This window comes from Lissotriton helveticus, chromosome 4_1 (genome assembly GCF_964261635.1).
Source record: "Lissotriton helveticus chromosome 4_1, aLisHel1.1, whole genome shotgun sequence".
Lineage (NCBI taxonomy): Eukaryota > Metazoa > Chordata > Amphibia > Caudata > Salamandridae > Lissotriton > Lissotriton helveticus.
The window spans coordinates 1454161289-1454188114 of record NC_136063.1 but is presented as its reverse complement, the minus strand read 5'-3'; the positions used below and the strand labels follow the sequence as shown (position 1 = coordinate 1454188114).

At 47.6% G+C, this 26826-nt stretch overlaps 1 protein-coding gene across 4 annotated transcripts in view; it reads right to left on the bottom strand.

Moving 5' to 3' along the window:
* The window catches only part of RIPK1 (receptor interacting serine/threonine kinase 1), a 225027-nt gene extending 198662 nt beyond the window's left edge, over positions 1 to 26365 (bottom strand). The window contains exon 1 of one of the 4 annotated variants that reach the window (XM_078688033.1): positions 26144 to 26365. The gene's annotated coding sequence lies outside the window, so the exon portion shown is untranslated. The remainder of the gene's footprint in view (positions 1 to 26143) is intronic. The other 3 variants (XM_078688031.1, XM_078688034.1, XM_078688032.1) reach the window with 3 other exon arrangements.
* Positions 26366 to 26826: the final 461 nt, after the last annotated feature.

The following is a 26826-nucleotide window of genomic DNA, read 5'->3' as shown; positions in this document are numbered from 1 at the left end:
CCTGGTTCCCAGAGCTCGAATAATTGGACTTCCCTCCCATAAGCAAGTGAAGGCAGTATCCTAGAGGTGGGACCTTGGTGCTGAGAGACACAGCTGTTACACAGGAGGGTCCATGGTGAGGTCTTGGAGGACGCGGGGCACGCTATTTCTCTGCCTTCATTGGCTGCCTGTTGCTAGGTGTATTGAATTCAAGGCCCTTTTATCACCTTTAAAATCCTCAACTCTTCGTCGCCTAGCATTCTGTCAGACCTGCACTCTTTTTATACTCCCTCACGCCAACTCCGCTCCATGGGACAGAACTTGGTGGTTGTCCCTAGGGTGAGGAGGGCTCGTGCTGGTGGCTGCTCTTTTCGGTTGCTGGCTTCCAGACTCTGGAATTCCATTCCCATGTCCATTCGCAGTCTACAGCTTTATTTGCCCTTCCGTAAAGCTATTAAAATGCTTTTGTTCCCTGCGTTATAAGTTGCTCTGTTGTCTCCAGCGGCACTAATCTGGTTTCAGCGCCGGGTCGCCCCTTTACTGGGGCAGCCGTGCGCTTTATAAATCAGCTTAACATAACATAACATTGGGCCAGTACCTGGTGATTAGTGGGGAGTCGCCCCAGGAGAGCAGGAAAGGGAGTAAGCCCTGGTGGAAGCTAGTCGTGGCAAGACACCAGCAAGAGTTCTACTCTAGCGGCGGGGAGGTGGAGAGACAGGCCTGCGCAAGCTACATATCTCTTTTTCTCCCGAGACCCCAGACGAGTGTCCTGATGACGCAGGCAAGAGCAAAGAAAGGGGGCACCAATAAGGACATGCTCACGAGGCCCCAGAAGGGGAACCCAAGGGAGGCCCCTGCCCCGCGGCCTACCATCACGGGAGGATGTGGAGGACCCGATCATACGCCCATACATAGAAGCTCTCCGCCACCTTGAGGGAAGACCTCCTGTCAGTAAAGAAGGACCTCACGTGCGAACTACAAGCGGTACGTAAAGAAGTGACAGATATCGGCGACAGGGTCGATAACCTAGAAGGACAGGAATCCTCACGTGACAAGGAAATCGAACTGCTACAACAAGAAGTAATTCGCCTGTCAGAGCAACAACTAGATCTCCAGGCTCATGGGGAAGACTTGGAAAATCGCTCTAGGCTAAAAAATATCAGACTATGGGGGTCCCCCGCGACGCAGAGGGGGAAGACATAGAGGCTTATGTAAAGGCTCGGTTTGCCCAAATCTTGGGAGACATGCCGGCAGCAGAGATTCCATTGGATTGCACCCACAGGGTGGCCGATGGAGCCCCGGCTCATCCTGCTCTGTAGACATCTTGACCTGCGCTCAGAGTTTCCCCCTTAAAGAGCGGATCCCGAGAGATGCTTGAGCACTGCCGGCGGTGGTTTCCCGGGGTCAGACCCTCCATCTCTACCAGGACTTGGCGGCCTCTACACTGCAAAAGCAACGAGAATTTCATCCAGTTTGAACTTTCTATGAGAAAAGAAAGTTGTCTACTCCTGGGGTCATCCTTTTAGATTGATTTTTGCACTGGCAGGATCGGCTGTACAAAATTCGCTACATGAAGGAGGTCTGTGAACTACTGCAAATGGAGCCACAAGATGAAGACAAGCAGATGACGCAAACTGGTCTGCGCAGGGTAGAGGGCCGCCCGAGATGGCGTAGGATTCCGATGGGCCTGACCAGGCGATCATGGCTTCAGAAAGGAAGGCCCTCCTGGATAAGCTGGTGGAGGATACAGCACCTAACAACCCTGCCTGAGGGACTACAGGTTGGCTAGGGGTTAGGCACTACCTAGGCGGCCGGGGTGGGGGAGGCCGGTGTCATTGGCTTGACTATTGTCCCAGTTGAAGACTCAACCACTGGTAGGGAGGGAGACGGACAACTTCTCTTTTTCCCCACTCCAGGGACTTTTGATGTTTTTATTAATGTTTTGGGGGTTTTCATTCGGTGCCAGCAACTAAGCCAAAGTTCATCTCTATCTTCACACAATGTCCAGATAAGCCAACACTATGGTCAGGGAGGTGGGGTATGGGTAGGGATCCCGAACTCTTGTCAAAACGTGTTAGTTGCTTGGTATGGCGTCCAGAATGATGCACTGGAGGGTGATGACCCTAATCGTAAATCATACGTTCTTATATAGCGCCTTTTCACCGTAAGGTCTCAAGGCGCTTGCTTTGGGAACCCGTCCTGGCCTTTCCCTGCGAGATTACCCCTACTGGGCATCCCCAAGGTGAAGACCAGGCATCCCATCGCGGTGGGGCCGTAGTGGAGATTAAGCAAGCTATTGCCCAGAGTTGCAGAGTGTGAACCCACGATTCGAGTAGGCACCTAGGCGAGAATTATCAAGTCCGTGGACATTTTGAGCTCAAGACCCTGCCGCGTCGGGGATTGAACCCTGGTCCCAGGTCTGACCTCTGCATCAGGGACTGCCTCCTCTAACCGGTGAGCCACACTTCTCCACATGTATAAGGCTTGAACAACTCTTTGAAAAGGAGGGCAACCCTATCTTACCTAGAACAATCACAGGCAGATATCTGTCTTCTACAGAAGACACATCTATTACATAAAGGCTGACCTAGACTGTATTCACAAGCCTTCCCACAGCAGTTCTTTTCATCACTGTCACATAAATCGGCTGGGGTGGCGTTTCTTTTCTCCTGCACATTCCAAGAGAAAATAGGGACAAAGTTTGGTGAGATTAAAAGGCTGCCTCCTGGGGTATCATATTGGAACAGGCAGAATTAGTTAAAGCAAAACCAAAGGGGATAATGGACGGAGTGTTGAAAATTGCAAGCACCCTTCCCCAGTCAACTGATCTGGGTTTCATTCATTATCCGCCACCCCAGTTCAGACATGGCCATATGCAAATCAGTATGACCCTGTGCCTCATGGGAACAGTCCAGCCCGAACTGCCACGCCATGTCTTTCCTGAACCGTAAACAAGCATCCTGGGACTAGTTTCTGGGTAATCAGCCGTCATCAGCCAGGCTAGATTGAATCCAGTGGCAAAGTGAGCAAGGGACCCACGTCTGGGCATACCCTAACAACTTAGCGAGAACAAAGCAAAACCAAAGGGGATGATGGACGGAGTGTTGAACATTGCAAGCACTCACCCCCAGTCAACTGATCTGGGTTTAATCCATTATTCTTTATCTCACTCCGCCACCCCAACTCAGACATGGCCATATGCAAATCAGCCTGACCCTGCCTCATGGGAACAGTACAGCCCAAACTGCCAAGCCATGTCTTCCCTGGACCTGAAACAAGCATCCAGGGACCGGTTTCTGGCTAATCAGCCGTCATCAGCCAGAATTGGTTAGCAGATCAAAGCACAGGCAGCAGTTTACAAGCCAGGGATAAGACAGCAGTCAGAGCAGCTGAATCTATTGAGCCGGGTGAAAAGCAGGCACTGGTGAGTAGGTTCTGGTGCAAGAGCGAACAACAGCATGACGTGATGGCAATAACAGCGAAAGTAGCCCACAAAGGACAGCAAAGTGAACAGCCAGCACTACCGGGCAGCCCAAGGAGCTCACATTGGTGGGTAGTAGGAGACATAGGCACTGTTAGGTAGAGTGAGAAGCAGGACTTGTGGGCAGTGTTAGGAGTAGACAACTGGACAAAGTGGGGCGGGGGGGGTAGGAGCTGGCAGTTGAGGGTAGTGAGAGAAACAAGCATTAGTGGGCAGGTCAGGAGCCAGCACTGGTGGGCACTGTACACAGACAGCAATGATGGGCAGTCTGTGCTGGGTATATGAGACAACAGCACAGGTGGGCAGTGAAGAGCTGGCGCTGATGTGCAGTGTGAGAAACTGTCCCCAGCGAGCAGTGTAAGGAGCTGGGGTCCATGGGAGGCGAGAGGAGTTGGCACGGGAGTGACTTTGAGCACTCTCAAACAGCAAGCATAAACTCCAATCCTGATGTTTCCCTAAATGAAGTACTATATACAATGCAGGAAGGCTGGGAGAGGTCAATAAACAAGCATTGGATGCCAACCAATAAAATTATTCTGTTCGCAACAATAATCCAGTAAGTTGTAATAAAGATGTAGAAAGAAAAAGCCATGTGTAGTCTCTAATATCATTAGAGGGGTGACGAGAATTAGTTAAAATGTTACAGTTTTTGAACTTCTTGAACTGGAAATTCTATTCTCTCTCCCTCCACCTTTCAATCATCTTCTTACCCCTTACTGACATCACTAATTAACCAACACCAGAACCACTCATGCTCTAACGTGCACGTTTTAAACTTTTACATTCACAAAATCAATTTGCTTCTATACTTTTGTAATCTAGCCAGTGGTCATTCTATCCCTGAAAAGTATTTAAGCTACAAGAATGCAAGGGCATGGATGTTCATTGATTTACAAGAAACATTACTGTGCCATGCTTACTTCAATATGCACTGTGATATAATGTACATTAAACAAGTGATTTCGCAGAGCTAGAATCTGTAAAGCCTTCCCTAATTTCCAGTTGTACATGCATTTATGAGTAAAGCCAATGCAATACACACAAAGACACTCCAACATAAAAGAGAGCTAGAGTCCAGCTTTATTGTGACTGGGTGGCAGGGAGCAGGCAGATATCTGCGCTCTAAATACTGTCCTTATGACATACATAACACCAAGTGCATGCCTTAATATGTGATACGGCACAAAATGATCTCCTTAATAAAATAGTGATGAAAAGTCTGGTGACTGTAGGTCGATCTAGCGTTTGAAGACAACACAACAAAATTAATATTGCAATCTTGGAGGTAGACTGTTCAGTCTTTGACACTAGGCAATAGCCTTTGGTGCAGCCGACAAAAAAAAATTATCGGCCACCCTGACACAAATGGATTACTTATAGAACTTACAAATAAATCAGCAGTACGTAACGAGTGTCTCAGATAAAATTAACTGGTTCTTTGTAAAACGACACCAAACACATATGCAGCTCCTAATTAATAGTCGCTCTGATCAATGAGTATAGCCGAGGAGCATCAGTCAAGAAAACAACAGTGTTCTTAGGATTTCTATAATAAGGGGGAGGACAACATGTTATTTTGCTAAGTGATGCCAAGTGCCTCAGAGTGTTACCTGTGCTTCTACCATTTTCTTGTTGTGTGTTTTTTTGTTTAATGTAAATAGCAAGCCATATATTAATAGTAAATTATACAAAATTGGTAAATGTGTAGCAGGTAGACATAGGCTAATCGTCTAAAGCCGAAACATGTGGATTATTAGACCACCTAGCACTCAACTCAACAAAGTTCTGTCATGAAACAAACCCTTTTATTAGTGAGTTTCTGGCGTGTCACTTACTGAATAGCTCCAGATAGTTACTGAATAGTTACTTTTCCTCAAATTAATGTTTTCACTTTTTATTTTTTATATATACAGTATGCTTACAGGATTTCCCATTTCTTGCAGGTTTTGAAATGAGTAGTCATCCTCAAATAACCTTGCAGGCTCATGCCTGCTGTGGTGAATGATTCTTGGAGGGTAAGGTTTCTATCACAGCTTCTGTGGCTGCTCTAGTACCAAAGCCTTACAGTACTCCCTTAATTCTTTGTGTTTGAGGGTAATGCATATGAAATTAAGCATCTAAAACTTTCCAGCTGCCCAGATACTGGTAAAAAGCAACAAAGCAAAAGGTACAGTTTTCCGGTTTCCACCCTAAAAAGCTTACCAGATACCTGAATTTCTTTCTCTGTATCTCCCTTGCCTCCATCTTTGGACTCTTGACGCATCATCCTCATCCCACCCCTCTCTTAAAATCCTCAAGTGCAGAAACGTTCTCCAAACTACCTTTCTGCCTCTCAAAGAACAGTCAGCTGATCAATTTTTGATTCTTAAAGCGCACAATTACCCCGAAACCAGGTGTTCTGATGCTAAAACACCAGCCTCATTCTCAAGAGTCTCAGGGTATAAAGAACTGACATACGTTGAACATTTAAATTTGCTGCAACATATCTAGGTTTTTATGGTAGGACTATATGAAATGTCTGGCTGGAGACATACAGAGCGAACGTGGCTGGGGCTGTACAGCGGTAGACTGTGGCCTGCATGTCTGAGGTATACAAATATGGATGATGGTGTATGGACCACCTGAGAACATGTAGGGAGTGGCTGACCTGCAATCATGGTCTGCAGAGATGCTGTGGATGTGCAGAAAGGTACTGAGTGTGCAGAGTGCCTGAGGTTCAGGTTGAACACTGCAGTGCAGATAGAACTGCTTAATTGTTTATGTGGCTTCTAAAATTTGAAATGGTGGGATCCAGTGGCCCACCAAATAAAAAAGATGATTTATAACAATACTAGAACATTGGTCTTCTGTATCACAGGACACTGGTATTCTTGACACACAAAAAATAAATGAAATATGTAAATATTTTATTTTTACAAGAAAGAAAATACTGGCAAGTGCAGTAATTGTCGGATCCCTCCACGGGTACCAGTCAGGCTAAGAATATTGAGAAGAAGCAGTGTTGGTGCTGCCTCGTCTCCTCGCTGTCACAGTGCCCTCCCTACTGCTACTTATGAAGATTAGGCAAACACCATTCATTTTCCTTGACTCTCCACCAGCAGCTGTGGTCAAGCAAATAAGGGTCACTCAGAGAAGGCTATTTGATCGATACACTAGAACGCAGACGTTTTCAAACTGAATTACGATCCATCTCCAGCCAAAACTTTTCTTTCCAATTCAAAATATCTTACATGCACTAAAATTATAATTTAAAAAAACATAATAGTGGAAAAATGCCTATCCCTTACAGTAATACCAACACATACAGTGGCACAAAAAAACACTATATTAATTTATGAGGTGAGACAAAAGATAATGCTATTCTAAGGGGCCAACTATAAGCACTTCTAAGAGGGTCTGGTCTTCGGGGTTACCACTGTGTTTACTCACAAACATTCAAGAAAGGCTAGAGAGCAGCGGTTCCCTGATGACTCAATACTAGATGTTGGGGACCCCTGCCTAAGCAATTTCTATGATGTGAACCTCAAAACAATACACACAAACAAGAATACACCAAACAAATACACAGTTTAAAGTATTTTTCTTAATTAAAATATATATGAAAAAATCAAACTTTTAATGGGAAGTTTGAAGGTTCTCAAAGATTGCTTTGGGTTTTATTTCTAAAAGACATGGCGATATGCTAGGTTCAAGCACATCACTTTGTCTTCTTTGCTCATAACACATGTGGGCTGTTTGCGTGTAAGAATATCATTGATAGAGCATACCAGTGCTTCATTTGAGCCCATCAATCAGCCATACTAATTTCTGTTTGCTGTACACCCGCTCCTCCCATGAATCAAGCTAAGGATACCAACTTAGTTTTTATCCTCCCAACTGCAAATCCCTTCACATTTATAGAGTTTTTCTTTATTTATTTGCTAATTTTATTTAATTTTCTTCTGATCCAACCTCTGAACAAAAAAAAGGATGGGGTAGAACCTTTACCCTGTATTAGCAGTATACTCCCTCCGTTCCTATTCTGAAGGCACTATTTTATTAACAAAGCCGTTTGCACCCTATACATCGCTTAGTTGCCTATGTTGGTCCATTGTGGTCCATTGTGCATTATTAGAAGAATATTTCGGGCACAACACAGGATCGGTGGAATCCCTAGGGGGACTGTGGGAGGCCATGAAGCCCACCATAAGTGACGCTGATATATCCTTCTTTGCGGCACAGCGCTGCAAGAAACTGGAGAAACTGACTCAGAGGCTCAACTCACTGAGCTTGATCAAGTGACAAGTGATTAGGGGGCAGAGGGAAACATACCACGCCGACAACTACTCCTCACACAACAGCTTTATTCCCATGAACTACTAGAGGAGGCCAAGCTGGCTTGGCTTGCTACCCACAGCAGGATCTATCAGTGGAGGGATGAGTCTAATAATAGTCGAATACACTGCTGCATCAACTTTGCCAGCGAGAGCTGCAGCCACGCTCCATTCCTGAAAATCAGCATGATGGCACGATATTATATAACCCAGCATGAATTGCCACGAGCTTTGCTGACTGTTTGGCAGATCTATATGCCCCCAAATAAACTCTACCAATGGCCACAATACATAGTTTCTTAGGCGATTTGCCCCCCCAAGGCACTCTCAGACAAGGTGAGGGAAGAACTGGGCGCCCCATTATCAACAGACGAAATTGCATCCGCACTGATTGAGATGCGCTCAGGTAAAGCCCCCGGGCCCAACTGCTTACCAGGTGAAGTTTTCAAAGCATTCCAGGTCCAACTCCTTCCCCACTACTTGAAAGTGATTAACGCCGCGATATGGACTGGTTGCCTTCGGCGGGACATGGATACATGCGTAGTTGGTCATTTTTTAAAACCGGGCAGGCCCCCCGAGCATCATTCATCATACCACCCAATCTCATTATTAAATGTTGAAGCCAAGCTGATGGCTAAGGCACTTGAGAACCATCTGTTGCCCCACATCTCAAACCTCATCCACACAGACCAGGCAGGCTTTATGCCCAGCCTTGCTACGAAACACAATATCAGTCGCGCCCATAATGCCATTGTGGCAGTAGATTGTTCGGAGTGTCCGGCGGTCCTGCTTTTAGCAGACATTGATAAAATGTAGCTCGCTTAGTTGGACCTACCTCTTTGCACTTCTACGTAGATTGAATTTTGGCCCTCGGCTTCTGGTTTGTATAGGACTTGTATAATACAGATATTACAGCTTCGGTGCGCTGGGCAGGCGCTACCTCCCAGACCTTCTCTATTGGATGAGGGACTCGCCAGGGATGCCCCCTCTTCCCATATCGGTTTGCGCTCGCTGTGGAGCATGGATCAGAATAGATGCTCAACTCCATGGTTTTGAATGAGCCGACCACATAGGGCTTTATGAGGATGATGTGCAGTTTTTCCTTACTGACCTCAATCGGTCAGGGATTAGGATACTTTGTATCATGCAGATTTTTGGAGAAACATCTGGCCTCTATTGGAATGCACCCAAATCGTTCCTTTGACCTCTAAGGTGCGCGGGGGATAGAATTGGGCACCTGGTCCAGGGAGGTCACGTTGGTCATGGAAGGGTTCAGGTACCTTGGGGTGTTTCTGGCTCCCTCCCAATCAAACTTATGTGACAGAAATTTGGCCCCATTGATGATGCAGACTAAAGCACAGCTCAGAACCTGGTCTCACCTGCCCCTGTCCCTATTCAGCAGATCTGTAATTTTTAAAATGGTCTCCCTCCATCGCCTACTGCATCAGATACAGAATAACCCATATCTAATTCCGACTACAAGGCAGATTAACGCATTGCTGAGTTAATTCCTTTGGGGTGGGGGATCCTCCCGGGTTGCCCTGAGAACTTGTTTCCAATTTACATACTGTGGGGGGATGTCCACTCCAGATATTCAGGCATATTATGCAGCGTCCCACCTTCTGGTGTTAAATGACTGGTGGTACAGGGATAGCCAGGACCCGGCATATGCAGTAGAATGCGGACTAATGGGTGAGACAACACCACACACTTCTTTACTCTGGAGCGCCACTGCGAACCCTCCTGCCGGTGACAAGGACTGTATTCACATAATGGAGGCAAGTCCTGCGCTGCTTGGGATGGTGGGGGCAATTGACCGGGGAGATCCCCTTATGGCATAATGGTCTTCTGTCCCAACTCTCCACGTTTACTGGATTCAGAGGATGGGAGAACATAGGCATTTTCACGTTGGCGGTAGTCATGCGGGGACCAATTTTAAAATCATTCCAGGAGCTTCAGAGGGAATTTGAAATGCCCAATGCACAATTCTATAAATATCTCCAATTCAGGCATGCCCTCTCACCGTCCCCGCGTGGTGCGGCAATAGCATCACGTCTTCGACTCATACAATTTAAATACCTCCACTGGGTCTACTTCACTATCCATAGACTGTGGAGGGCCGGCCTAGTGGATTCCCCTACATGCCTGAGATGTAATTCTGACGAGGGCACTTGCTTTCATACAGTCTGGCAGTGTACAGCGCTTCAGAGGTTTTTGCAGAGGGTCTTGAGCTCCCTTTTGGAGGTCCAGGGGTGGGACGTGCCCGCCTCACCAAACTAGCCCTCTTGCACATTACATATGGTATGGGGGTAATAGGTATAAACGTCATCTATTGTTCTTGGGCCTTACAGTGGCGATGCGCGACATAGCCAGGGCGTTGAGGACATCCTCCCCTCCCCGGGTGGAGGTGTGGAGGAAGGGAATGGATTTCTGTATGTGGGCTTGGAACTACCCCTACACTTCAAGATATGGAAAAATGGGCAGACTACCGAGGTCTCTATTTGGAACCCGTTCCCTTTATTTCGCAGGCTGCAGAGATAGTGGAATAGATGTTGGGGAGGAAGCTTCTTTAGTTTATATCTTCAATTGCAAAGACTGGGGGGCAACGGGCAGATGACTTTGGGTAATGTTATTACCAACATGGCGCTAGTTTTTATATGTGTTATTGTTGAATCTGGAAAAATAACTGTCCATATCAGCAATTCCATTCTGCATACCTATGTAGATGTCAATATTTCTGGAGCCACCTGGGTGTGTATGGCTGTTAGACACAATAAAATAGGTTTTGAAAAGAAAAAAAAAAAAACACCAACACTAAGAGGAATTTCAGCCCGGAGATCAAGCAGGATTGAGGTGGCAGGGAAGAGGCGGTGGTCTACCATCAGGGGATCACCCAGGGTGTGTTAAAGTAACATCCTTAGTGAAAATACATAGGCTCACAAGAAAGAGTCACTAATCCAGAGCTGCTCATCTGCACTCTGTTTTCATCATTCTTCCTCGACTACTAGATCCAATCCTCCACCAACTACCACTTATCCTCTTACTAGACAGGGTACATGCTCCCAATGAGTGGGGGATGGGAGGGACAGTAGGAAACATCAATGAGCAAGCAAGTAGAATCAACTACTTGGAGATTCAGAAATATACAGTGTCAAAAGCTCGCATGATGGAGAGGTTAAGAAATAACTTGTATTGGCCATCTCTCAAGGAAAACAAGCATTTATAATGCAATAGGTCTCGCACGGCGAATTTTAGAGCTATTAGCATTGTAAATGGAAATGCCTTAAAAAAATTAAAAGCCATTGTTATTTACAATACCAAAAGCAACACGAATTGCATTGCATAACGCGTGTCCGTTACTGACCATATCCCCTGCATGTTTGACACTTTGTTGTTAGACCCCACCCGAAGGCCTTACAAAAATCTGATCTTTGGTTAACAGTCGGTCACGGCCACTTAAACGTCTTAACAATCCAGGAATCTTAGCAGAGATACTAATAACCAGGCACCCACCTCAAGCCACCACTTCAAAGGGCACGCCATGAGTGGTCCCTCGAGGGTGCCTCGCACATCTTCATCAGAAAGTGATCGCCTCCGAAAAGTCAGAGAGGCTCCCTTTGAATATACATTGGATGGGAATGTGTTCAGGTTTGCACCCACCCTAAGATCCTGATCCAGTACGCCAACATCACTATTCTAGGAATGCATTTACAATGGTGAATTAAGTAGTCTCAAACTATGCAGGAGCAGTGACTGGGATCGGCCATCATTTCACACCAAGTCTAATGGGAGGCAAAAATGTTTGGAGAGCTGAAGCTTAGAGGACTGGGCTACAAATCTGTACATTTAATTTCTTCAGGATATGAAATTTCATGGGGAAACAAAATGGGACACGTGCCTCAAAGAGGCTGGTCTGCAGACGTGTGAGAACCCTAAAGTTTTTCCTCAGGAGTCTGTCACCAGTGCGCCATAATCCTGGGGTCACTGAACACCAAGGCTGGCTAGTATTGATTCAACCCCAGTCCTATTTGTTGCACCAACCAACACTTATTGTCTATCTCACACCTACAGATTCTTTTTTCATCCTTGCTTTCTGCCTTCTTTGTCACTGTTTTCCTATCTCTCGCTTCCTCATTCTTTCTCTTAGTAAAGTCTGCTTATGTAAAATTAAATAAGTCTAGGTGCCACTACAGATCTGCGCGCACCAGCACAAATTAAGCACTACTGTTTTGATTCCTCACAGATCATTGTGCGTAGCACCAATGAAGGTCGTGCTAGCTATACCGATAATCTGTGGAGCAGAGTTAAAATGTAGAGATTTTCATCAGCCTGCCAAAGAGCTTTAATGTAGGCAGAGAGCAGATACCCCTGTGAAAACAGAGCTCGTCATTATGTGCCACACTTTCACACCTAAACACCTTCAGAGCCCGGGGCTCACCCTGGATGTATCCAGTTCACAAGGGTCCGGAGTCTATTCTTAGCTGTGCCCTGCAGCACTGCCTTCAGAGCGGTAATGCCCGGTTGATCAACGAGCCAATTACAGCGCCCCGGGTCCTGTCAGCACAGAGCGCACGAGAGCCACAGAAGCCATCAAAACCAGGACGTCCTGCTCTCCAACAACCGTACAGCATGCAAATTTTGGGGGGGAATGCTCCGGTTAGTGTGCAGGGTAGTGCCTGCAGACTTTCTTATCTTTTGGGGGGGGGGGGCATCTGTTTCTAATTAGCATGGCCGCACTAAGGCCATGCTAATTAGAAACAGATGGCCCCCCTAAAAATAAGAAGTCCGGAAGGGCCGTCTAAAACGGAGAAAGGGCAGTGACATAAAAGCATCCTTTTCAATGGGAAGCCAGCGTTTAGCATCAAGGCTGAAGTGACCCAATGAAAATGATGGGCGGGGTTTGAAGTCCCCTTCTGAAAACTCCTCTCTCAATATAGGTCTCGCCGAGCGACCAGTGCATGCGCTGCACCGCTAAGCGAGAGACAAAAAATACATACACACACACATACGTTCATTTCGGTAGTGCAGCAAGCATAATCATAATAATAATAATAATAATAATAATAATAATAATAATAATAATAATAATACACATTGTTAGGTTTTATGATTTTGTTTCATAGGGTGTAGTAAGTAAAAAACGTGCTTCTAGCCATCCAACTATCTGTTTTTATTTCCGCTTTTTAGGAATAGACTCCTTACTTACAAACCTATATTTTAGCAATACTGTAAGTCATTTTTTTTTTTTTTTTAGAAATCTATTGTGTTGATTGCCAGAGCCGCCATTTCATGTCATGCATTAGCGACGGAAGAACTTTTGATTTTACAAAACTTTTATATTATTTACTTACGCCAGTCCTCTTCTCCCATTTGGTCTATTGAGTTAGTCTTGTTTTTTTTTCCTGCCCCCTACCAGAATGGTGCAATTGGTCCGTCCACCTTAGCCAACTGGCTAAATTCACTGTGAATTCTGCTCTTTCACAACTAACACATCCACATACAAAGTAGTTCCATTAAGGTACCAGGAACTAACTACTATGGCAATATGCGCCTTTTTAGATCAAAAAAAGTTTGCTTTTTATCCATTTTTTAGGGTCTCGCTTGTGAGAAAATGTGCTAGCGCATGCACCTCGCTTGCGAGACACTGTTGTTAACAAAGAAGAGCTTGAAGCCTGCACGTTGCTTACCATTTGTTGGCTTGTGTGGCACTTTTCATTACAGCCTTGTAATTCGTCACAGCAGGCAAAGCAACATTTCTGTTCCCGTTGTGAACCAGGGACCATGCACTGATTGATACAACTGTCTGCTTCTCCTGACATGATTGAGGTACTACTATTTTGTTCTTTTTAGGTCTCGGACTGCGAAGCGATCGCGAAGCGATCGTCGCTCCGAGACTCTATTGCAATCATTTCAGCTTTCAAGGAGTCAAGGGAGACAGGAGACAAGTGATGTGCACGTGCGCGTAACCGGATCAGGTCACGCGCGCTTCCTGTCTCCCATGGCTCCTTGGAAGCAGACTCACACGTACGCACGCACACACATACATACATACATACATACATACAGACCCCCCCACCGCGCATACACACACACACACACACAGACCCCCCCCCACGCCGCCGCGCATACACACACACACACACACACACATACACACAGAACCCCCCGGCGCTTACACACACACATCCCCTACCTCGTCCCGGCGTGTCTTCGCGCTCCCTTGCCCCCGCTCCTCTGGTGCGCGCGCACCACTGGTTTCAATTCCCGCGTCGGCTCCTCTGTGGTGAGCGCGCACCACAGGTTTCGATTCCGTGCTTGTGGATTTATTGTCGCCCACTGATGCAACATCTTTTAGCCCAGCCTCTCACGGTGGCGTGCCCCTGAACACTGACCGGGTTAGAGACGCTGTAGACCCCGCTGCTCAGGTCTCTTTCTTCCACGGGTGCGGAATCGTGATCTTCACCGGCCTCTATCCTCACTCCTACGAGCCACGACAAGCAGCGGCTACATTTGCTGTTCTCCAGCGGATGAGCCATGACTTCCGGAGCATTAAAGCTGTGGCCGGGAGCAAAGGGGTTAAAGCGGGGGGCAGTGAGGAAGTGCGGATGGCAGCGCTGTAATTGTCTGCCGAGGGGCAGGTAGTCCCGGGGCCCTGGACGCTCATAGACAGCCGCGGCTGCCCGTCAGGGCTCAGAGGGAGGAGGGGGCGTGCATGGAGGGTCTGTAGGAGCGCCGAGGCGAGCCTTAGAGGAGCGGCGGCAGAGCCGAGGAGCGGTGCCGGGGGATGGTGAGTCCAAGGGGTCTGAGTGCTTCATGAGGCCCGGGGCTGTGTGTGTGTGTGTGTGTGTGTGGGTGCCAGCTCGGGGATGAGGAGGGGAACCCCTTCAAGGCAGGTAGAGCAGCTCCTCAACCCCCCCCACTGTTCATGTAGCGCCGGCCATGGTTGCTCGAGAGGATGGGGGCCTGTCGAGGTGCTGTATCGTACAGTCAACAGGGGAGCTGTATCATGTAACTTAACGTTTGCTTTTGTCATTTGTTCACTTGCAATTTTCTCCTCATGTATCAGTACTGTTCCTATTTTGAAGCGCTCTGACACCTTCGGGTAAAGTCCGCGCTATATAAGAACGCATAACAAAAATAACTAAATAAATAAAATGGGGCATGGGAGTCCGGGCTGTTGGTTCCTTTTGCTGTGGACTGGAGGGGTTGAGGCTGTTAGAATTGGACCGGACATATGAATGGGCGAAAATGATCCGGTGCGGATGTTTCCTGCGCTTCTTGGGGGTCTCAGTGCTCAAAGCACTGGGGTTCTTATCGCGGGTGCATCCCTGCTGTCGGCCCTGCGCCCCTCTCTCTGAGTTGCATGGGTTCTGGGGCGCCCAGGTTCTCACTGTAAGGCGCTTAAGTGCAGGCGTGCTTTTCGCGAGGCGCTTGCTTGCTGAGTAGAGGCGCCTGACGTGCAGATGCCCTGGAGTACCTGTGTGTCATCTGTTGCTCAGTGCGGTGCTCTCTCTGGTGGCAGGACAGGTCGTGCCGCTCTTTATCTCAGACGTCTGTTTGGAATCCCTTCTGGAGGATTGAACACAGCTGTCCCATCACAACCGATCCCGGGACGTGGGGGTTATAAAGCTCTCTTCCCAGGGGTCTCTTATGGGGATACAACTTACCTGGTGGAAGGAGATTTATATTCCTTCTGATTCATGAAGTTTGTGTCGCGAGGTACAAACAGAACAGAAAGCATAAACCCCCGCTCGTATCCCCAGACTCTGCCCCCAAACCATCAACATCCCGGCTCCAGGGGCGAAGCTTGGTCAGTAGGATGGGGAGGGGCTGCTTATGAGATTCCAGGAATGAGGTGAACGCAAGGAGCAGTAGGAAGGGAGAGGAGTGCAGATTATGAGGAATACTTAAACTCAATATTTTGCAAAATAACTTTTTAATATCTTTAAAACAGAGACGAAAGAGTGTGTTTTCGTCTACGTGTGTATGTAAATATCCGAAGTGAAAGCCGACAGACTACTCACTATACCCGCCTGGAAGCACTTGTACCGCACTATTCAATACAGAATTCATTTATTAGGTGCGTGTACCCCCTTCCTCTACCCAACCCCCCAGCTATGCCCCTGCTCAGCTCTCCCATCTTCTGCACACTCCCTTCACTCTCTCCTGGATGCATTTCCTCACCTCCCCTTCACCACCTCCTAAACACTCACATGTAAGCACTGCATTTTAATTTACTTTCTCATTGTCAATATTCTGACAACTGTGTACCTCCATCTAACACATTTGCACTTAATCACAATTGCAACACAAATACGTGACCATTGCGCTCTGCAAAGAGGCCAAGGACTGGATGATCATGTAATCTGAAGATCTTTGACCCACTGACTAGCAGTGGGACAGACTTGCAATGCCTTCAGCCTCCACTCCAGTACCGGGGCTCATATACACCTGGAGTCTACTCAGTTCAAAGTATACCCTGTACTCTTAAGAGTATAGAAGAAACACAGCATCCTGGGATTAACTCACTTAACTGTGCATACCCTAACAGTGTTAAACATAGGAAATATAAACGGCACTAAATCGAGGACGGTGATTACTTTCCCGTTCTTATATATTCAATGTTAAGGACCGGTTCAATGCCTTTTTAGGGCTCGTGGCGTTGAACAGCGCGTAAGCGCTGTCTCCGCCAGAGACCTATTGTAGCTGGGTCCGCTTCCCAGGAGACAGCAGCTGGCCGCGCGCATCTTGCAAAAGGCGATCGGCGCAGGCCACGCGCGAACGCGCTCGCCGTGTCTGTCTCCTGGGAAGCGCAAACATACACAGGCACACCTCCCCCTGCACGCATGCGCACACACAGAGACACACATACACAAGCGCACATACACGCACGGAGAGACTTCCCCCCCCACCCGCCCCCCCCGCCGTCGCACACAGAGACACACACACACACACACGCACACATACAGACATCCCCCCCTTCCCCGCTCGCCGGCACTCCGGACTTGTGCAGCCTCCGCGGGGCTCTCCCTCGGGCATGGGAGCCCCGCGTCACCACTGCTCCTCCAGGCAGTCCGTGGGCGCGGGCTTCACAAAACGGAAGTCCCGCCCCACGATAGGTTTCGTTTTGCGCGCGCACGTCTTGTATTATTGGTGCTCTGCCAGTGAGCCTTACTCTTTCCCAGCAAGCGCAGTGTTTCATCTGACCTCCGCAGCGCTCTGCAGAAGTCAGTATGTCTGATATTCAATGGCGGGTGCGCCATAACCTCTGCACATGCCTTACTATCAGCGCACGATGGCCTCTCCTCCTGTCTGTTCAAATGTTTAAAAAATGTATACATATAAAACACACATTTATAGAGCAGGTCGTATCGCGCATGTCCTTGTTGCCGCCGCACCACTCCGGCCGTGTATACCAAAGTTCGCTCTTCCAGTCCAGCTCAGGCTTTTGCTCTGACATTTCCGCTCTCCGTTTCAAAGTGCCACAAGAGGCTTGTATAGCGCCACAACACGCTCGTTGTCAGAAGAGCTGGAGTCAAGAAGTTGGCGTTGGCTCAGAGGGCAGACTCAGACACTTGCTCAACTGCTATAAGGTGACTTTTCGTGTCTCTTCAAGTTATATTACTGTTTTTATTTTTCACAAATATATCGATAATACCAGTTTGTTTACTTTCACACGGTGTTGAAAGCAGATATAAAATGTAACATTCTCGACAACAACACACAACGTGTAGACGTGAGCGAATCACTTAAATCTCCCTGTGCCTACCTAAAATAAATGTGTCCTGTACTGGTGCTCAAGCGCCAGTGTTGATTAAGTGCCGGAGTGCCAGAGCACTGGAGACCACATCTCAAATTAAGCACTGTAGCGCCCTCCATGTTAAAAATTAGGGCGGGAGAAAATGGTTCTCTGTGTGGGTAAGTGGAGGAAAAGACTTGAAGATAACAAGATTGTTTTGCACATTTGTCGGGCGTACCCCGCTGGATATTCAACATGGGAGACAGAGAGCAGGAGCGTGGTCGTCATTAGTGTAGCAGTGGGTGCAGAGACATCGGGCCCATGGATGTGGGACACCCTTTTATCCTTCCTTTACTAACCTCACGGGGAGTGGAAGTATAGACCTGTGTCCCTGCCTTGCATTAAGCCAATGGTACTCCTTTTTTGACAGTGTTCCTATCTGAAGCTCTACATTTTTCAAACATTCCTGTGCCTTCTTCAGGTGAAATCCGTGCATGTGGGCATATGGGCCAGTCCACAACTCTTCCTGCCCGAGGATGCAGGGCAGCTCAGAACTCACTAATGTGCTCCCGCTCCCAAGCCCTGGATGCTGCTGTCCTTCTCTTCGACAGGTTATCAGTACAGTGACTGATAAATAGCTCCAATTGCACCGGATAAGTGAGAGCAGATCACGACGGGCACAGCCTTACTAATAAGATTGCATTTAGGGATTGGCGCCCGCGCTAATGCTTCTCTGTGACCTTGTAGCTAGGGCAGGAAAAGACAAGGAAGATTATCTCTTTCTATGCCATTTTTACAAGCCGTTCGCAGAACATTCTATTTAATTCTTATTTAAAGAAAAGTTTTAACGAGGCCTGTTGCAAATGTTCTTTACCACTTCTATTTACTTCTTTGTTCCTTCCACTTTTAAATTCCTTACTCCCACCCTTCCTTCATCCCTCGCCTCACTTCATTCGTTACCTTGTCATTATTTCCTTACTACTTTTAACCGCAGTGTCTTGCTTCTCCTCCATCCATCCATCTATCCACCTCATAGTCCTCCCTCTCAGCAGTTACTACACCTTCTTTTACTCCCTTTTACATTCTTCCTCTTTTTCCCTCCTTAATTCCACCCTTCCTCTCTCACGTCCCTTCATTCGTTGCTGTGCCGTTCTCCCTTTCCTTTCTTCTCACTGTCTTCCTCCCCTTCCATCTCATACTTGTCCCTCCTTTGAAGGTATTTCATTTATAAAAAATCCCAGCTTGCTTTTGTCCTTAAAGCCGTCTTTATTTCATTCTTTGCTGTCACTCTTGCCTTCCTTCTTTCATGCATACGTTATTGCCTCGTTCTCCATCTCGTCCTCTACGTCAGCCCCGTGCCCGAGGTGCATCATAAGAGCTGTGTGAATAATAACTGCCGGCATCCCCGTGCTGAGGTGCATCATCAGAGCTGTGTGAATAATAACTGTCAGCCCCATGTCTGAGGTGCATCATCAGAGCTGTGTGAATAATAACAGCTGTGAGCCCCGTGCTGAGGTGCATCATCAGAGCTGTGTGAATAATAACTGCGTCAGCCCCGTGCCTGAGGTGCATCATAAGAGCTGTGTGAATAATAACTGCCGGCATCCCCGTGCTCAGGTGCATCATCAGGTGCATCATCAGAGCTGTGTGAATAATAACAGCTGTGAGCCCGTATCTGAGGTGCATAATCAGAGATGTGTGAATAAGAACTGCGTCAGCCCCGTGCGAGAGGTGCATCATCAGAGCTGTGTGAATAATAACAGTTGTGAGCAACAGCATACTCTTGCACACACGCTCACTGCTCACCAATTCAAAGTTTGCTATAAATGTTATGCAACGCATTGTAATACACAATGCCAATAACTCAAACTTTAATGCTGCGAGACCTATTGCATTGTAAATGCTTGTTTTAATTTCTACCGGGCCTGAGACCTGGATGGACCCGGCCTACTTAATGTGCATAATGCATTGTTTACGCACAATACCAGATTGAAAATTACAAAACAAGAACGACACATGCTAAAGCACAGTCAGACATTTTTTAAGTTACCTGGTCACCTATACATTGCTGTATTCATATTTGAAACTGGTAAAATAGTGGTGAAATGTATTGTCCCCAAGTGATATACAGAAGGCCCTTTCCAACAAGAACAGAGTCATGGCCTATATTTAAATGTAATTCAAGAAGTTGGAAGAATGATTCTCTCTCACAGAAATGCTTTATTGCGCTATCTGTGCAAATTCATGTAACGCATCACACTGTTTCCAGTCTAGCATTTATTTCAGGAAGGCACCCAGAGTACAAAACAGATCACACATTCCGCCCCCCTCCACCGCTCCTTTTTAGGTCTCGGCTTAGAGACTAGCGAAGCGCGTTCTCGCCAGAGAACTATAGCAATCACACACAGTCACACACAGCCACACACACACACAGCCACACACACACAGCCACACACACACACACAACCACACACACACACAACCACAGCCACAACCACACACACACAACCACACTGTCAGTGCACACTTTCACCAGGCACAGGCACCATCAGTCGTCAGTGCACGCTTTCACTGGGCACAAACACCACCAGCCGTCAGTGCACGCTTTTACCGGGCCCAAACACCACCAGCTGTCAGTGCACGCTTTCATCAGACACACACCACCAGCCGTCAGTGCACACTTTAACCAGGTACACACACCACCAACCGTCAGTACACGCTTCCACCAGGCACACACACCACCAGCCGGCAGTGCACACTTCCACCAGGCACACACACCACCAGCCATCAGTGCACAATTTCTACAGGCACACACACCACCAGCCATCAGTGCACACATCAATTGTTAAAGCATCCACAAATAACTATTGTAGCAATCGCAGTATGGCGCACTTTACTTTCAAACATATTCATCTAAAGCGCAGCATGCCACCACTGCTACAAAAATAAATACACATTTTTTTGGCCTACAATTTATAGACTTTTGGTGCAATTGGTGTTGCAATATTAAGCAATGCCAATAGCTCAAACTTAATTAACCCGAGACCTATTGCATTGTAAATGCTTGTTAAGTTCTAGTATCCAGTAAACGGAAGGCGTGATTGGCAAAAACGTCCCTATCAGGAAAAACAAAATTGCAAATAGTTATTTTCTAAAGTTAACTTTCCTTTATTTTGCCAAGTCTTTTTTTCTCACTTTGAACCCAAATTGTCTGTTCTTTTATCCTTTTGGGCTCTGTTCTCAGAAGTTGAGTATTACCTTGTTCTAAATATTGCAAAGCAAATTTCCTTCTTATGTGTAATTTCTATAATGATGCTTTAACACATGCAGTACACCTCAATCCACCAAACTTTAATCCGCCCCACTCCAATCTATGCCAATTCAATCCACCCTACTCAATTCAATCCACCCTAGAACAATCCAACCCACCCAGCCCATTCCATATCATTTTTCCCAATCCAATTCCACTCCAATCGACCAAACTGCAATCCTCCCAACCCACCCCACGTGCATCTGCCCCACCCTAATCCAATCTAGTCTGGCCCACTCCGTAACAGTCTAAATTCACTCCACTCTGGCCCACTCCAATCCAATGCAAAACAATCTGGCCCGCTCCAATCCAATCCAAAACAATCCGGCCCACTCAAATACGATCCGGCCCACTCCAATCTAAACCAAACCAATCCGGCCCACTCCAATCTAAACCAAAACAATCCAGCCCACTCCAATCTAAACCAAAACAATCTGCCCAATCCAATGAAAAACAATCCATCTGATCCAAAACAATGCGCCCGATCCATTTTGATCCCAAACAATGCGCCCGATCCATTTTGATCCCAAACAATGCGCCCGATCCATTTTGATCCCGAACAATGCGCCCAATGGTTTTGATCCCAAACAATGCGCCCAATCCATTTTGACACCAAACAATGCGCCCAATCCAATTTGATCCAAAACAATGCGCCCGATCCATTTTGATCCAAAACAATGCGCCCGATTCATTTTGATCTCGAACAATGTGCCCAATGGTTTTGATCCCAAACAATGCGCCCAATCCATTTTGACACCAAACAATGCGCCCAATCCAATTTGATCCAAAACAATGCGCCCGATCCATTTTGATCCAAAACAATGCGCCCGATTCATTTTGATCTCGAACAATGTGCCCAATGGTTTTGATCCCAAACAATGCGCCCAATCCATTGTGACACCAAACAATGTGCCCAATCCAATTTGATCCAAAACAATGCGCACGATCCAATTTGATCCAAAACAATGCGCCCGATCCATTTTGATCCAAAACAATGCGCACGATCCATTTTGATCCCAAACAGTGAGCCCGATCCATTTTGATCCCAAACCATGCGCCTGATCCATTTTGATCCCAAACAATGTGCCCAATCTTTTTGATCCCAAACAATCCGCCCGATCCATTTTGATCCAAAACAATGCGCCCGATCCATTTTGATCCAAAACAATGCGCCCGATCCATTTTGGTCCCAAACAATGCGCCCGATCCATTTTGGTCCCAAACAATGGTGCCCGATCCATTTTGATCCCAAACAATGCGCCCAATCGTTTTGATCCCAAACAATGCGCCCAATCGTTTTGATCCCAAACAATGTGCCCAATCCATTTTGACACCAAACAATGCGCCCAATCCATTTTGACACCAAACAATGCGCCCAATCCATTTTGATCCAAAACGCTCCGCCCCACTCCGATCCAAAACGCTCCGCCCCACTCAAATCTAAAACGCTCCGATCCAAAACGCTCCGCCCCACTCAAATCTAAAACGCTCCGATCCAAAACGCTCCGCCCCACTCAAATCTAAAACGCTCCGATCCAAAAAGCTCCGCCCCACTCCGATCCAAAACCCTCCGCCCCACTCCGATCCAAAACGCTCCGCCCCACTCCGATCCAAAACGCTCCGCCCCACTCCGATCCAAAACGCTCCGCCCCACTCCGATCCAAAACGCTCCGCCCCACTCCGATCCAAAACGCTCCGCCCCACTCCGATCCAAAACGCTCCGCCCCACTCCGATCCAAAACGCTCCGCCCCACTCCGATCCAAAACGCTCCGCCCCACTCCGATCCAAAACGCTCCGCCCCACTCCGATCCAAAACGCTCCGCCCCACTCCGATCCAAAACGCTCCGTCCCACTCCTATCCAAAACGCTCCGTCCCACTCCGATCCAAAACGCTCCGTCCCACTCCAATCCAAAACGTTCCGTCCCACTCCAATCCAAAACGTTCCGTCCCACTCCAATCCAAAACAACTTGCTCCACTCCGACCCAAAACAATTTGCACCACTCCAATTTTATCCACTCCAAGCTGCCCTACTCCAAACCAATCCTACCCACTCCAGTCCGATCCACTTTAATCCGCTCCAATCCACTCCGCCCCACTCCAATCCATAACAAGCTGACCCACTCCAAGCTGACCCACTCCAAGCTGACCCACTCCAAGCTGACCCACTCCAAGCTGACCCACTCCAAGCTGACCCACTCCAAGCTGACCCACTCCAATCTGACCCACTCCAATCTGTCCCACTCCAATCTGTCCCACTCCAATCCGTCCCACTCCAATCCGTCCCACTCCAATCTCACTCCAATCTGTCCCACTCCAATCTGTCCCACTCCAATCTGTCCCACTCCAATCTGTCCCACTCCAATCTGTCCCACTCCAATCTGTCCCACTCCAATCTTCCCCACTCCAAGGCAATCTGCCCCACTCCAAGGCAAAACTATCTGCCCCACTCCAAGGCAAAACTATCTGCCCCACTCCAAGGCAAAACTATCTGCCCCACTCCAAGGCAAAACTATCTGCCCCACTCCAAGGCAAAACTATCTGCCCCACTCCAAGGCAAAACTATCTGCCCCACTCCAAGGCAAAACTATCTGCCCCACTGCGATCCAAAGCCCTCCGCCCCACTCCGATCCAAAATGCTCCGCCCCACTCCGATCCAAAATGCTCCGCCCCACTCCGATCCAAAATGCTCCGCCCCACTCCGATCCAAAACGCTCCGCCCCACTCCGATCCAAAACGCTCCGCCCCACTCCGATCCAAAACGCTCCGCCCCACTCCGATCCAAAACGCTCCGCCCCACTCCGATCCAAAACGCTCCGCCCCACTCCGATCCAAAACGCTCCGTCCCACTCCAATCCAATACGCTCCGTCCCACTCCAATCCAAAACGCTCCGTCTCACTCCAATCCAAAACGCTCCGTCCCACTCCAATCCAAAACGCTCCGTCCCACTCCAATCCAAAACGCTCCGTCCCACTCCAATCCAAAACGCTCCGTCCCACTCCAATCCAAAACGCTCCGTCCCACTCCAATCCAAAACAACTTGCTCCACTCCGACCCAAAACAATTTGCACCACTCCAATTTGATCCACTCCAAGCTGCCCTACTCCAAACCAATCCTACCCACTCCAGTCCGATCCACTTTAATCCGCTCCAATCCACTCCGCCCCACTCCAATCCATAACAAGCTGACCCACTCCAAGCTGACCCACTCCAAGCTGACCCACTCCAAGCTGACCCACTCCAATCTTCCCCACTCCAATCTTCCCCACTCCAATCTTCCCCACTCCAATCTTCCCCACTCCAATCTTCCCCACTCCAATCCAAAACAATCTTCCCCACTCCAAGGCAATCTGACCCACACCAATCCAAAACAATCTGACCCACACCAATCCAAAACTATCTGACCCACTCCAAGGCAAAACTAGCTGCCCCATTCCAAGGCAAAACTATCTGCCCCACTCCAAGGCAAAACTATCTGCCCCACTCCAAGGCAAAACTATCTGCCCCCACTCCAAGGCAAAACTATCTGCCCCCACTCCAAGGCAAAACTATCTGCCCCCACTCCAAGGCACCACTATCTGCCCCCACTCCAAGGCACCACTATCTGCCCCCACTCCAGGGCAAAACTATCTGCCCCCACTCCAGGGCAAAAATATCTGCCCCCACTCCAGGGCAAAACTATCTGCCCCCACTCCAGGGCAAAACTATCTGCCCCCACTCCAGGGCAAAACTATCTGCCCCCACTCCAAGGCAAAACTATCTGCCCCCACTCCAAGGCAAAACTATCTGCCCCCACTCCAAGGCAAAACTATCTGCCCCCACTCCAAGGCAAAACTATCTGCCCCCACTCCAAGGCAAAACTATCTGCCCCCACTCCAAGGCAAAACTATCTGCCCCCACTCCAAGCCAAAACTATCTGCCCCCACTCCAAGCCAAAACTATCTGCCCCACTCCAAGCCAAAACAATTGGCCACGCTCCAATCCAAAAAAAATCTGCCTCGCACCAATCCAAAACAATCTGACCCACACCAATCCAAAACAATCTGACCCACACCAATCCAAAACAATCTGACCCACACCAATCCAAAACAATCTGACCCACACCAATCCAAAATAATCTTGCCCCACAGCAATCCAAAATAATCTGCCCTTCTCCAATCTGCCCCACTCCAATCTACCCCACCCAAATTCAAAACAATCTGCCCTACTCCAATCCAAAACAATTCGCCCCACTCTAGGACACTCCAAGCTATTAACTTTTATCCATGCTAAATAGCAGTCACACTGATAAACAACTTGGTAAAAACACATTGCCAAAGCGAATAGGTCTTGTGTAGCTGAGACCTATTGGCTTTGACAATTCTTGTTTTTTATTATCGTTAGGGGCCCAGCAGGGAAAGTGGAGGAGTGGGGCAAGCAATTTAAGTTACGCCTCCCAATTCAAGAAACAGTTTTCAATGCCATACTTAAATCTACTCGATTTGACCTTTGGACCACAGACCTTGGTTCTTATCTGTGAGACAGGAACATAAAGGAGTGTCCGAGCAAAAAAGCCGCGTTTGAGTCCTTCTGGTAAATGTATTTTATTATATTAGGCTAGAGGGGTACTTAAGTTGTCCTCAACTAATTTGTGTTAAATGGCGCCACAAATACAGGGAGCCTTGCAAAACATGGTAAAGTGTGGTATGGAGGAAACGTTTATACGCCTAAACAGTTTTACTACATCTTTTTTCCTTCTCAATTTCCTTAGAGCAGAAAGTAAAAAATAGCACACAAATACTACCAGAACGAAAGACTCTTCCCACTTGCATCCCCTCTACCAATAGGGGCATTTCCCAAGTATACTTTTAAATTTCCAAGACTTATAGTGATATCCAGAGATCAGCAGGGCAGAGGAAAAGGGTGAGAAGAAGACTAAAAGATAGCAGGGTAAGAGAGCACTGGCAATTCGTGCGAGAAAAGGACTGTTTTCAAGTTCCTGGAAATTGAACTATTTTGCAATCTAAAAGAAGAAGTTACACAAAGTCTGTCCAGCCTGTTGTAAATCCTCACAGAGGTTGTTTGTGACGTGTGAAGTAAGTTGACACCTCTGCCCAGCCTATTGTAAATCCACACAGATGTTGTTTGTTACGTATGAATTAAGTTTGCATCTGTCTGGGTGTTCAACTGCAGTCTTTAATTTTTGAGGGGCCTAATACCCCCCCCCCCCCCCCCCCCCCCCCCCATCAACCCCACCATGTATAATATATATTTTTCACAACAGCACAGAATACTCTCAAAATAAACTCTATATAAGTGTGAAATCGGACTCTGTACTTACTGAAACGTGGATGTCTGCCTCCCACAGGGGTCCTCTACTTCCACGGACTCAGCTCGCCGCGCCCTCCGCCTGCCAGCACCCTCCAACCCGTATACGGCAGAATTAATATCTCCTCCGCTCTTTCCTGTTCTGCGCCTACTGTACGCTGATACTGCTGGAAGTTCCGTGCTGCCCCTACGTCACGTACAAAAGCGAAACCACCTTAGGCTCGCTCGCTTGTTGACTGTTGCCAACTTCCTTCTCGACTCTGAGCCTCTCTGAGAAAGAAAAACCACATGATGAAAGGTAAGTGTTGGCTTGAAAATTCGGCAGCCATGTTGGAAAAGCAATATTATATTCAGTAATGTTTCGTAGACCGGAAAAGCCAGCCTTTAATGCCGTTTTAGAAGCAAGTTGCTTGTAAAAGCACACGCATCTTAATCACTCTAAGTAGTAGTGAAAAACAACGTTTTTAAAATAAAAAGCATTTGCGAATGTCAGTATGTGAAAAGTTCTTCGATGAATTGTGAGTTTCTGTGCGTTGATGAGATTCTGAACGTTTGACGGAATATGGTTGGATGAATAAGTGAGTGCACAATGACTGCATGAATTGGTGAGTGCATAGATGATGAATGCTGACCTGGGCAGTGTGCTGAGGAGGACCTTTTCCCGACTATCCAGAAGTATCAAACACATGGACTGAT